General features: G+C 41.1%; 1 long non-coding RNA gene across 1 annotated transcript in view; it reads left to right on the top strand.

The window, feature by feature from the left end:
- The first annotated feature begins 2,063 nt into the window (after nt 1-2,063).
- LOC308582836 overlaps nt 2,064-13,197 on the top strand; it is a 51,089-nt gene continuing 39,955 nt past the window's right edge. The window contains exon 1 of the long non-coding RNA XR_014005906.1: nt 2,064-2,311. This is a non-coding gene — a long non-coding RNA (uncharacterized lncRNA). The remainder of the gene's footprint in view (nt 2,312-13,197) is intronic.

Here is a 13,197-nt window from a genome sequence, read left to right as displayed (position 1 = left end):
GAAAACACCCATCAGCAGAAGTCTTGTTTATTTTAGTACATTCTCAACACACCTTTTCATTTAGGAAAAGGCCTAAGCAGCTAAAAATAAAAGTAATAGTTAAATAGGATTCAAGTGACCAAGAGATAAAATAAAATTCAGAACCTGAGAAGAGTCTGCTGGTTAAGGCCAGCGCTCCATCTAGTTCAGCATGCTGTTCTCACAGTGGGAGACTAGATGCCTGTGAGAAACCCAGTCAGGATTCGCGCACAAGAGCGCTCTCCCCTCCTGTGGTTTCCAGCAACTGGTGTTCAGAAGCATTGCTGCCTCCAGCAGTGAAGGCAGAACATAAGGAACAGGAGTAGAAGCCCCCAGTAGCCTACTCCTCCGTGAATTTGACTAACCCTCTTTTAAAGCCATCCAAGTTGGTGGCCATCGCTACAAATTCCATAGTTTCACTATGTGATGTGCCTGCTAAAAAAGAGATAAAAATTAAATGCATATCAAGATATGCATTTAAGATATCTTGATATGGTAGGAGGAGGGAGGTTTATTGGTTTGTGTTTTTTGTTCTTGTTTTTATCATGGATTTTGTGTTTTCATGCTGTATTTTTATGTTGCAAACCCTGCTGAGATCTACGGATGAAGGGCGGCATTCAAATTTAATGAATAAATAAGAAATGAAACCACCTCTGAAGGAGGTGATAGAAATGTGTCAAGGAGAGGGATCTCCAGGGAGCCTCCTCTCTACCAGCCACCTGTCTCTAGCAAATGAGTCTCAGATCTGGATGAGATACAAAATAGTGCCTCCCCAGCAAATCATAAAGAATGGGCAGGATTATGCCAGATCTGAAACCATGTAGGGTGTCAGAGGTGAGATGAAGTCCATCTTCCCTTCTCCCCTTCGAACATCAATTTGTAGCAGAGGTTGGGATGCTGAGAGTCTTCCCTCATGGAAAGTGAAATTTGCATATATTTTCCTAAGGGAAGGAAAACTCTTAAGGCATCCAAGCTCATTTTTTTAAAAAATGCTCCAAATAATATATATTTTTTATTTAAATGACGCTAGGAGTGATTTTGACTATAGACATACCATCCACAATATCTAGCAAGGTCTTGCTAAACTATAGGAATGAAAAACATCACATTTAAAAAGTAATTTGAAAATGATGTTCCCCCACTCTCCCCCCCCCCCCACTGATCTTTCAGATTCTAAAACTTCAGTAGTGATGACGTTTTTAGTCACTTGTGTTCTGAGTGTTTTTAATGTCATGCCAAGTCCTTTGTACGCAAGCTTCTTGACAGGCTGCCTATTTCCGCAAAATCACTGTTGTCAGCTCCATATTGAAAGTGTTAAGATTCATCAGCATCACTGTGCTCTGAACAGGTGATGCAAAAAGTGACACCGAGAGCCCACAGGGTGACTGTCCAAAATTTACTCTAGCAGCCAAGGTTTGGAATGTGCAGCCAACCAAATTTTCCATATTGTAGCTAATGAAATGCCACAACAGAGTTGGAAGGTGCATATCAGGCAACAACACAACACAAGTTGCTGAAATGGCTTACAGACTGCTAATTAACTCTCACTGCAAATGAGATTTCATTTTTATTTTGGATTGGGGGAGGGGGAGTGGTTTTATTACATTTATTTGGCTGGCAGCCAATGCTACAACTCACTATGAAGCAAGTAAAGCTGAAGTCCTTCTGCAGCAACATATGGATGTTTGGGAAGGATGAGTCATAAATGGAACCAGATGCAAAGAAAAATAAAGCAAGTTGTGAAAGAAAGATGGATGGCTGCAACTGTCCTTAAATAGCTATCAGTATTATTACTTCTGATGCTAAGCCCACTATTGTGGGGCAGAGCCGTAGCTAGGTGATCTTGCGCCTCTGGCAGAAGCGTCCAGATTGCGCCCCCTAGCCACGGACAAACTAGCTCTTCTTTCTGCCTGTCCTCCAACCCACCCCCTTCCCCCCATTCAATTCACCCTCTATTTAAAACCATTTCTTATGAGGCAATAATCGATATTTATATTTATGGACTTTTTTAAAGCCAATTTTGCGCCTCCCCCCAATCGCCTGTGCCTGCTCTTTTACCTGGTCTTTAGCTGTAACTAAGAGCAAATGTCTAATTGGAGAAAATCCATTTTTTTGCCACCTGTGTTCAGGCATTTAAATACATTTAGCTCTTCAGGTACCTTTAAGTCATTAAAGGGTTAAAATACTCTCAACATTACCCCACATTAACTCTAATCATTGCACCTGTTAAAGGTTTCTTCCTGAGGCAACTGGTTCTGGCCTTTGGGTGCTTCCTGCAGGAGTTCTCCACTTGGTAAGCATTATTCATAACCACTGGTTTACGGATATTTGGTTGTATCATTAAAATCTGGACATCATTTTTTAGATTTTTTGAGAAAGGTTTTCTAGCTTACATCTCAATCCTTATTAATTAGGGGTTCTTTTTGTTTCAATCTAGGGGTTGTTTTATCTTTAGATCTTTCTTCTGTTTTTAATTTGCTTTTGTCCTGAGTGTATATTGTTTTATATTTCTAGTTTTTGCTTAACAAGAGCTCTTATAAACAATATTATAATTACTTTCATATTTACTTACTATAAGACGTTGATAATGCATTGTACATGACTATTGCATTTCCCATTTATTTCTCATATGTATTGTGTCCCTCACAATTGCTATTATTGTAAAATCAATTGGGTCCTTTTCCTCCTGATATCATATGGAGGTCACCAACCTGGGGTCCATAGGCACTATGGCACTTCTGAAGGCCCCTGGGTGGGTGCTCCAAACTGTAAGCTATCATTTTCTTAAAAAGCAAGTCTCCAGCCCTCCTAGAAAGAAAGTTATGAGGCAAAAAAATGCAGATACACTCTGAGTGTTCTCTGTGAAATGAGATTGGTGCAGCTACCTTGCATATTTTTCCTGGTACCAAGGAATTCTCCCTGTTGTTTTTAGATAGCAAAAACATTGATGTTTGTGTGTGTGAGAGTGATCTGCGATTTCCTATGGAAAGCCTAGGGCTCTTAGTTGTTGTTGTCTCTCTGTGATTTTGTGTTATGCTATGCACCCTGTGGCAGCCATTTTGTGTTGTGTCATGCCCCCTCCATGGCAGCCATTTTGTGGCCGGCACCCCTAGCATTCCCTCAGAATTCCAAATGTGCCCACTAGTCCAAAAACGTTGATGGCGCCTGTCATTGTAAAGAAACAGCAAAACTGTAATTACGAAGTAAAGGTGAGGTTGCATTTCCACATGTGCAAAGTCTTCAGGTCGAATTTGATGTGATGCTACTTGCATGTTAAGGTGCAGGTTTTGAAAGGTGCAGTTAGCACCAGCTGAAGATGGCAGTGGCTGAGGGTAGCAGGAGCACTGTCAGCTGTGTAAGGGAAATTTAACCCTTTCTTCCCTTGCTGAAGTGCTGAAGGAAATCCCTCATCTAGAAGGTGGTTTTGCATTGAGAGGAAAAACCCCACTGGTGTCAATGGGGGGATTTGCCCCCAAAGTAAACACCAGCTGCATGTTTCTGGTACTGTAGCCACTGAGAGAATGCAATGTACATGCAACTTATGAAAGAGGCTTTCTGAAAGCATTCCTGGGAGGACAAAGGTCCTTTCATAAAACCTATACACATGACTTTCAGACACTGAACAGGAGAGCAAACCCCAAGAACATTCCCACCTTTCCAGACTCATAAACTGAAGCAAATTATGCCAAGGTCAGTCTGGAGAAGATTTAAGCAAGACTTCCTAAGGATGGGATGAAGATATAATAAAATATTATATTCCAATGTTAAAGCCAGAAAAAAAAGATGTCTCTGCATTTTACCCATCCCAGTAGCACTTTCTTTGCTGGCAATATTGTCAGAAAGTTTCTTTCATAAACAAAGCAAGAGTTTCCCCTGATCTCACTGTGGCAGAGTCGTCCCTTCCGGACACACTGTGACAAGGACAGCAGAATAAAGCCTACAAGGGAACACTTGGCTGTACAGAGAACAGCTTGATTTTATGCTCTCTCCACTGCCTTGAAGATTTCTATACAGAAAGGTGGTCTGCACACTAACAAATGAAAATTAAGCTCAAGAGCAATTTCCGAAATGCTCTGTTCCAAGAGACATGGCAACAAGAAAAAGCAACCATGTGCTTCCTGAGCCTTCCATATCAGCCAGATTTCTAGGAAATCTTATCTCCTCATGTGAAAGGACAGAGTGAAACGGCTGCAAGATGTACCTAAGGCCAACCCTTTTCTTCCTCGGTTAGAGAATTCCATCCAAGTATTTGTCTTTCTGTTGTTATTCCCTCACTTACTGTCTGTCACAAACACAGCAGAAAATAACAGAGACGGCAGAACAAAGTCACTGTTACTTAGTTACTCTGTTACTCTGAATGGGATTCACTTAAGGCAGCCTTCTACAACTCGGCCCTTCCTAGGCATCTTTGAACTACACCTCCCATCAACCCCCATCCTGTAGTATACAGCCTGCGGTGGGGGATTATGGGAGTTGTAATCCTGCAACATCAGCAGGGCATCAAGTTGGGAAAGGCTGATGTAAAGTGTAAAGCATCTGCCTTGCACTCAGAAGGTCCCAGGCTCAATCTTTAAGTAGGCCTGGGATACAACCCTACCTAAACCCCTGGCAGCTGCTGCCAGTCAGTGTAGACAATACTGAGTTAGATGGACCAATATAAGGGAACTTCCTTTGTTTCTGTGTTCCTGTGAAAGACAAAACCAAGTAACTAGTAAAAATGGGGATCACATGAAATAAGTATGTGCCTCATTGCAGGGCAGGGATGATATATACATAACATCTTTCCCCTTCAGACTAGTATTCAATTCTTAATTTTTTTCTCTTACTGCCTCTTCGTGCTGTCAGTATTTGATATTTCACACCTGATATTTGTTATTTGATGTGCAATAATATTTGATGTCTAATTCCTCATATTTGAATTTTACTGCTTGATTTGACAGCCAGGGTCGAGCATTTAATATTTTCTAAGATCTGTTTGAAATTCATTGGTAGCTTTTCCATCATGTGGGTTCATTCCTATATCTAGTATTGCACAGCCATCAAGATCCCAAATCTCTCCTCTTCGAAACTGGGGCAGGCTCATGCATTTTAATGGCTCAGTTCCTGTGTATGCACGTCAACAGAGAATCTGACATTGGTTTTGAAAAGGAGTCATTTTAAAAAGGAGGTTATTTCTGGCTAAATAGAAAACTACATAGCTTTCCATTTTGTCAGCATCATGTGCTTCAGGGTTTCTTTCTCTTTTTTACATTTATCTTAATGGTTTCAAGAGCACTAGAGGGATATCTGTGGATAAAAGGAGCTATAGAAGTACCCATTTTCATTTTGTTACAGTCCTGCATTCAGCCAAAGGACTTCTTTTTCCAGGTATTATGAATCTCCTTGCATAGCTTAACTCTGAAGTATATAAGCCCACTGTAACCTTAAGCACTCGCTCTCTCAGGTGGGCAACATATGCCTGGCAACTTGCGATGCACAGAGGTCTTTTTATAGCCCACAAACTGCCTAAGAAATTCCATTGTCTTTTTTTGTTAGATCAAAGAATGTGGGTTCTCTGGCACCAAGGAGTACTAAAATCACCCCAAAATTTTGTTGTGTTTTATCTCCCCATGATTTCTCAGTCAATTCCATGTTTTTGATCCTGATTTACACAGTGTGGTCCTACACCCAAAGGTGCTCTCCACTTCTGCAAAGTTTGCTTACCTTGCCTTTTACTGCTTTTCTAGCTTGTTTCACCACTTTGATGCCAGATTTGCAGGCATTGCCCTGATCAGAACCATTTGCATTGACTAAGCACTGATGTGCCTATGATGTACATACATTTCTTTTTCTGGTAGGCTGTTTCATGTGCCCATGAGTGACTCCTCATCAGCCCCAACTAGCACAGCTGATGGGAGCTGCGATCCAAAGCATATGGAAAGCATTACATAGTGGGAGGCTGGTTTGAAGCTATAATTTTGTGTGTTTGTTTTGAATCTTCATTTCTGTAGCAAAGCAGGAAGGACGTCACTGATTTCTTATGGGGTGTGTAAAGAGGTACCTGGCATTCTGGTTTGGACATTGTGGCATGATTGATACTTTGTGACATGACCTCGTTGTTTGTAAGGTGGTGGTGGGGTTTTAAATAAGAATTAGAAGAGACCAAAATATTCTGACCCAAGAAAAGGATGGTGTCTCTCTTACAAAGTGAAACTGAGTAGGTGATAGCAAGAGCCATGGAAGAATACTGTATTCTAGAATGGCTGAGAGCAGTTATTAATATCCCTGTTGCTAGACAATTTTGTTTGAGAGAGTGTGGGCTGCTGCTTTCACATCTCTCAACCCATTTCACTGTTTTTCTTCAGTGTATTCCATTATGTATGTGACATTCTAATTTCCAGTCGCTTAATGTTCATTGAACTGGTAAGACACAGTTACACTCTGTAAGAAAACAAGAAGAGGATAATCATATAGTACGGTCATTTTGGGAAAAGGAAGGAATCCCGTTCTACTCAGTAGTTTTGTTAGGAAGCATGGACATAATTCAGCTCAAACTACTAAGCACTTTTGGGATTATGCTGTTGTGGTATTTCTTTATTTCAGGATTTACATCCTACCCTACAAAAACTTTCTTAAGGCCATTTATACAACATAATAAAAATAATATTTTAATAAAATACAGATTAAAAATAGCTTACAAAAACAGCAATGTTGCTGGACTACAGTTCTCAGCATCCTGAATCATTGGCCATGCTAGGCAGGGCTATGGTTTTATTATTTTTTTAAATGGGGGGAGAGGTAGGATTAAAGTGCTTTAACAAACAACAAAAACAGAGAAAAGAAATCCTGTTTGCAATCCTATGCAATAAAAAGTAAGTTCTGTTGATTATCACGGGATAATTAAGCATGCAATTAACTTGCACTGATTTAACTTGGGAAATCTTAAAGCATGTAATTGTGACTAGATGCTGCTACCTGCTTTTCATGTATACTCCAAGAAAGAAAAATGCCTCTGAACCAGGTGGGGTACTAATTGCTTATATTAGGGATCCAACATCTGTGGCTTTCCAGATGTTGTTGGATCCTAATCGACTGGGGCAAAAAAAATATAAATAAATAGTGGAAGCCAGACGGAGGCCTGGCATAATATGATTGTATTGGCCGGTCCTAGTTAACATCCATGCAGCCCAACTCAAATGTTTGGACCATGTAAGGCAGCCCTACATGTACCTGACTGCAGTAACATGGTACTCAGAGAAACTACATGAAATAACTACATCAAACAAAGCAGAGATAAATATCAAGGGCTCCCCCAGATGACCTGTTTCTTCAACTCTCATCCTGATTTGCTCACACAAAACTTATGCAGTGGTTAAACTGTGCCTGGACTTTACAGAATATTTGTTCTGTTTTGTTTATTGGACCAGTATATGAGAATTTAGTCTACATTCATTCTGATTTGCTTGTGTTTACACATCTTCCCATTAACCGTCTATTGATCCCACACCTTTCGATGCATTTTTCAGTCACTTTCCAAAGTGCAAAAAGGAAGTTTTTGGTTTGTTTGCTTTTTTAAAAAAGTGGATTTGTTATGATAGTGTGACAGAGTGCTTTAATCCACCTTTAATCGTGTAGACCTAAAGTTCTGGTATGTGCAAAATACTGACCATCTGTGGGTACCCCCCAAAAGCCAAATCCAATGCAATAACAAACTATTATATTAAACAAAAGCAGCAGTCTAAAATGCAGGAGCTGAGAAGGAATACAATTAAACATCAAATCCCTGTTGCTAAAGAAGTTTTTAATCACTGTTCAAAATAAATAAATAAATCCTGACAGCTCTCCTCACTCTTTCTACATCCACAAAGCTGCTAATAGAAAGGACTCATGACTCATGTTCACTCATCAAAGAGCCTGAGACAATGGCATGGAGAGCAAGGCCTCTATGGGAGGACTATATAAGAGAAAATGGTCCTCAAGGTAACTGGGTCTTAGACTATTTAGGGCTTTAAAGGCCAAAACCAGTACTTTCTGCTGAGCTCAGAAACCAATAGACAGTGAAATTGACACAGAAACAGAGTTATGTGTTCTGAACAATGAGAACCAAACTTTGGCCTCTGCGTTTTGAACCCATGCAAGTTTCTGGTCTGTTTTTGAAAGGCAGTCCCTTATAGCACAAGCATAGATCTTTGTGTAGACCATCTGTTCATAACAGAACTAGTTCCAACCCCCACCAGTAAGGAAGATTACATGATTGCAGCTCTCAACAAAGCCCATGTTGTGTTCATGCCCAGGGTTAAAGGAAGGAGTGAGAAATGCACGGTGGAATGGTGCCCTGACGCAGAAACATTATCATCTTGTTGAGATTCAGTAATGTCACAAGATAAGCTCTCCGGCTTATGTGAGAATGACCGTGTAGCCTTCTCTCCTTTTCTCTCTCTGTCTTCTGCATATGGGGAAAGATGTACAATGAAGGACGCTGAGCCAGACATGCTGTCAAAGTCAGATCAGAGAGCTGCCTTGAGAAGCACCAACCTCAGGGCAGCTGGAAATGGTGGGTCTTGTTGAAAAGAGCTGCCGTCCGGTGTCACTGCTGCTGTCAGCTGCCTGACTTCAGACTCTCTGCCCAAGGCTCTTAGCACTGTCACTTTGTGACAAGATTCCCATTCTCATTCTTAGAGACTGACTATCATCAGGTTTGCTTCTAGGCACTGGCTGCAGAGAGTACAGAGGGGACCCTCGGTAACACTAATATAATGTGAAACCTCTCCGGGATAAGAGAGAGATGAAGAAGAGAAACAAGTCAGCCTCTCTTTTTTTCTTCTGCTCAGATATTTCTTACACTCCTTGCATACAAAACCAGAATTCACAGATTGTGTCTGATTCTGCTTATGCACAAGTAAGAAGGGTGCTAATTTCCAGGGATCCAGGGGTGACTGTTGCAATACTTCTCCTGACATGGTGAAAGTGAGTATAACATAAGATGACAAATGCATATATTATGGTTCAGAGCTTATTATGGTTCAGGAAGCTACACTGTGTCAGTCAGAGGCGTCATCTTCTCAAGATGATTGAGGGGGACCAGGATTGTAATATACTGACGTCACACACATCACGTTGTGAGGAGACAGGGGGCAGAGCCAAATGCCTTCTGAACATTGAGGGGGCCCGCCCCCCTAAAAAAAACATTGGGGTGAAAGTGCCTCAGCCCCCCAGGAGCTGGCACCTATGGTGCCAGTGAACATGTGTAATTTGCTGGTATGATCTGCTGAGGTCCAGTATAATCTCAAAAACCTTCTCCCACTCCAGACGTAGCTACTCAAGGTGCATATTTATATACAAACATTTGTAATTGTTACTTGCAGTGATCCACACACACAAAAACTGGCTAACTGAAAGCCATGTGTGGATGATTGCAAAAAAAAGGTCATACCAACATGCTGAAATGGCCCTAAACTGTTCTTGGTTGAGTTAGCTGGCAGAACATGGTATCCCTTAATTTTCAGAATCTATATTTGGGCAATACCTTTATTAGGCCAACCAAAATGTTACAAACAAGTGTGCAAGCTTTTGAGTTCTCTAGAATGCTACGTCAGGCAAGATAGTGGGGTAGGGTGGGGAGAGAGAGTTGATGGAGTCCTGGAGTCTGCATCTAATCCCAGTCTTAATGATGGAATGTGGGAGAAGGTAGCAGACATGCCATTTTTCTTATGGGCCACTCTCTCTCTCTCTCTCTCTCTCTCTCTCTCTCTCTCTCTCTCTCTCTCTGTGTGTGTTACTTAATTTAGGCTGATTTCCCCACCCACCAACTTAGAATTTGCAGTCCCAACTGCGCTACTGATTATTCAGAGTTAGTTTGGTGTCTTACAGAAGAACCTGAGGTTTGAGATGCTCCTCATTACCACTTTTTCCCACTTCATGGTGCTAGACTATATGTTTTGCGCATGTGGCATATTAATAGACCAGGAGCTGTTGTAGTGAGAACAAAGAAGATAAAACTCTCTGTCAGTGTTATATATGAAAGCAATGACTCTTCTCACAACTATGCATCTTATTTTAAACAAGTGAGGCTTTCAACCCAGCATTATATTGGAATGTGGGCTGTGGTTGCCAGCTGACCACAGCAAACTGGCATGGCTGGGTTTTTGTGCCATTAACAATACACAGATTGGTCGACAGAGAACACCTTTATTTATGTTATTTGTATGCTCAAATACAATATCAGCCCAAAGCAACTTAGTTAAACACACAATAAAAGGTGATACTTTTCAGAGCACAAGCAAAGCAATCCTATCCTTGTTATGTTTGCTGGATATGGTAGGAGTGTTCAAAGATTTCCTTACCTTAGCAGAACACAGTACTTACACTAGAAAAAATAGCCATCTTTGGAGTGAAATGTCATCAATATGTGGAAAACACTCATATCTATTTCTCTGTTCCATCTGAATCAGGAGGGATGGCTGTGGTGGAAGACAGGTGTTTGGAGGCAGTGATGGGCTGGATGTGGGCCAACAAATCAAAACTGAATTTGAAAGGACAGAGCTGTTTAAGTTGTTCCAAGTTCTTGATAGCAGGAGGTGGGGAGATGGCCTGTTCTGGATGGGGTTGCATTCCCCTGAAATAAGATTTGTTGCTGGGGCTACTTCTGGATCCAGGGTGCCTATCTCCAGCTCTGAGTGGTTTGATAGCTCCGGCCCCTTTTGGTAATTTTCAAATGAATCAGTAAACTGTTGCCGCCTGAACTTCCAGGCAGCACTTAGTGATGGCCTGTGCCAGCTTCCTCTTGTGGTTTCCCCTTGTGGGTGGGGAAATTCTGTTGGGATGACAGAAGCCATTCCAGGACTTAGGACTACAGCCTACAATATGACTGTACCAAATGGATTCTGCTTCAAAGCAGAAAACTTTTTTTCAAGCAGAAAATGCATAAGGAGTGTTAAGAGCATGAGTTTCTCATTGATTACATGCACACAGCATGGGAAGTGCCTGCCATTAGGAACTTCATGATACATGTAGGCATGACAAAGCAGGCATGCATGTGCTCATCACATATGACTATATGTACATGTGAAGTCTTCTACCCAGGCGTATTATCCATGAAGGAAATTAGTCTTGTATGAAACCTGAATCATGTGAGGGGTGTGCGTGCGTGTATGAGAGATTGATTGATTGATTGATTGATTGATTGATTATATTTCTATGCCACTTCTCATTCAAATGAATCCCAATGCGGCTTACAAGCAATAAATAATAACAACATGATAAAACAATAGAACATCACAAATGCAGCATAAATCATACAGAATAATTAACAAATCATCAGTGCAACAATTACAATCTATAAAACACTGTTAACAAAGGAAAACAATAGCATGTGACATTGTTTTATATGCAATTAGCCTGATGCAAAATATCAGACTGGCAGAGGCACCCACAGCCTGCAAAAACAGAACTATCTTGTGTTGTTGGAAAGTCCCACATACTGGGTGGTTTTATTTTACTTGTCAGTTTAATTGCACACACATATTTTAAAACGTGAACTGGGGCACAGGTGTTGTGTCTTGTTGATGTTACATTTATCTTGCTCTCTGGAGCATATGAGAAAATATTAAGCTTTTTGATAGTGTCTACTGTGTTGCCTTGAATATAATATAAAATGGAGGCTGCCGTTTTTATACGTGTCATTCATTTAATCCTTCTGAGAGTGCAGGTGGCCAATGGGTGGCAGCAGGAGGAACTATTAGGAAGGCTATATAATAGCATGGGGTGTAATAAAAAACTTTTAATAGTCCCAAATACAAACCAACCACATTGCTCAAGACTCACAAGTAGTTGAGTTACGAATGAATGACCCTGGTCTAATCAAATAAGCATCTATTAAAACTTTATAGCACCACACAACATCATGTAACCCATTTATGCCAGATGGGCTATATTTAGACCAACATCAGCTGGTATTGCAGAGAACAAAATGCGCTCTGTACTTTTAGTTTTATTAGATATATTTATCTGATTTGGTAAGAATCCTTTCTAAAGTGCCTTGACTTTCTGCCCTTCGGGGTATGTCTTTCCAAACATTATTATGGACTGAGCTTTATGCAATATGAAACTAAGTTATATAATGGAGTGTGAAACACTTATTTTTCCATTGCACTACTACAGATGGTGTTTTCTTAAGGACTTGCCTTAAATCACAGCTATGGAAAAAAATCACTTTACTGCTTTAGAGCTCATTGGATCTGATCAAGAACTAGATATATACATTCATGAATTAAGAGCCCATGCTTGACCTTGTCAATGTGGTTGTGAAGTTACTCAGAACGTTTTCCTTTTGGTAAGCATATGGATCTCTTGGTGGAGCCTCCACGAGATGGTGAGATGAATGAAGCAAGTGAGTGTGGAAAGGTGACTGATTTTCAAAGCATCTGGAATGGAAGTCATAGAATCATAGAGTTGGAATAGACCACAAGGGCCATCTAGTCCAACCCCCTGCCAAGCAGGAAACACCATCAGAGCACTCCTGACATATGGTTGTCAAGCCTCTGCTTAAAGACCTCCAAAGAAGGAGACTCCACCACACTCCTTGGCAGCAAATTCCACTGTCGAACAGCTCTTACTGTCAGGAAGTTCTTCCTAATGTTTAGGTGGAATCTTCTTTCTTGTAGTTTGGATCCATTGCTCCGTGTCCGCTTCTCTGGAGCAGCAGAAAACAACCTTTCTCCCTCCTCTATATGACATCCTTTTATATATTTGAACATGGCTATCATATCACCCCTTAAACTCCTCTTCTCCAGGCTAAACATGGCCAGCTCCCTTAGCCGTTCCTCATAAGGCATCGTTTACAGGCCTTTGACCATTTTGGTTGCCCTCCTCTGGACACGTTCCAGTTTGTCAGTGTCCTTCTTGAATTGTGGTGCCCAGAACTGGACACAGTACTCCAGGTGAGGTCTGACCAGAGCAGAATACAGTGGCACTATTACTTCCCTTGATCTAGATGCTATACTCCTATTGATGCAGCCCAGAATTGCATTGGCTTTTTTAGCTGCCGCGTCACACTGTTGGCTCATGTCAAGTTTGTGGTCAACCAAGACTCCTAGATCCTTTTCACATGTACTGCTCTCAAGCCAGGTGTCCCCCATCTTGTATTTGTGCCTCTCATTTTTTTTGCCCAAGTGCAATACTTTACATTTCTCCCTGTTAAAG

Source organism: Podarcis bocagei (genome assembly GCF_964188305.1).
Source record: "Podarcis bocagei genome assembly, chromosome: 3".
In the NCBI taxonomy this organism is placed as follows: Eukaryota; Metazoa; Chordata; class Lepidosauria; order Squamata; family Lacertidae; genus Podarcis; species Podarcis bocagei.
The sequence above is the reverse complement of the archived record's forward strand: the minus strand, read 5'-3'. Positions and strand labels throughout refer to the sequence as shown.